The sequence below is a fragment of the Neomonachus schauinslandi genome, unplaced genomic scaffold, assembly GCF_002201575.2.
Source record: "Neomonachus schauinslandi unplaced genomic scaffold, ASM220157v2 HiC_scaffold_2525, whole genome shotgun sequence".
Classification (NCBI taxonomy): domain Eukaryota; kingdom Metazoa; phylum Chordata; class Mammalia; order Carnivora; family Phocidae; genus Neomonachus; species Neomonachus schauinslandi.
The window spans coordinates 1-825 of NW_025411214.1; the positions used below are offsets into that span (position 1 = coordinate 1).

Consider the following 825-nt stretch of genomic DNA (forward strand, 5'->3'; position numbering starts at 1 on the left):
AGCGGGTGGGACGTGTTTAAGGCCCAGGGAAAGGGCTGTGGGAGGCGAGGAGGGAGGCTGGCGTCTGTCAGGAGGAGGCGGTGAGGGGCAAATGCCCGCGCTGCTCAGGCTGGGAGGGCCGCCGCCGAGCCGGAGCCCAGTGACCCGGGAAGGCTCCCCTGAGACGGGGTCGCCGCCGGCAGAGGAAAGACGAGCCGTGGGTGCTGGTGGTTTGGGGGCGCGGGGGGAGCCACCGACGGTGCCGCCGTCAGTGTCTTCCAGGAGCCCGCGGGTGACCGGATCGTCTCCGTCCCCACAGCTCATTTCGTGCAGCAGTATAAGTCCGACTGTCATTATTCCAACGGAACGGAGCGGGTGCGGCTCCTGGCCAGATCAATCTATAACGGGGAGGAGGACGTGCGCTTCGACAGCGACGTGGGGGAGTTCCGGCCGGTGAAGGAGCTGGGGCGGCCGGACGCTGAGTACTGGAACCGCCAGAAGGACATCTTGGAGCAGAAGCGGGCCGCGGTGGACACGGTGTGCAGACACAACTACCGGGTGGTTGAGAGCTTCATGGTGCAGCGGCGAGGTGAGCGCGGGGTGGGGGTCGTGGGGGGCTGCATGTGTGCGTGTGCGTGTGTGTGTGTGTGACTGTGAGACAGAGACTAGGGCAGGAGTGAGCGTACAGGGTCTTGAGCAAGTACAAGTTACAAGGATCCACGTGAGAGTGCGACGTCAGGGACAGTGTGGTCTGTGTGACTGTGCGGAGTGTGTGGTTGGGATTGTGTGGTTGTGTCCATGTGTGACTGTGAAGAGTGTGGTTGTGTCCTTGTGTGGCTATGGGGA

At 63.8% G+C, this 825-nt stretch overlaps 1 pseudogene; it reads left to right on the top strand.

Moving 5' to 3' along the window:
* The first annotated feature begins 298 nt into the window (after nucleotides 1–298).
* The window catches only part of LOC123323925, a 3,938-nt pseudogene continuing 3,411 nt past the window's right edge, over nucleotides 299–825 (top strand).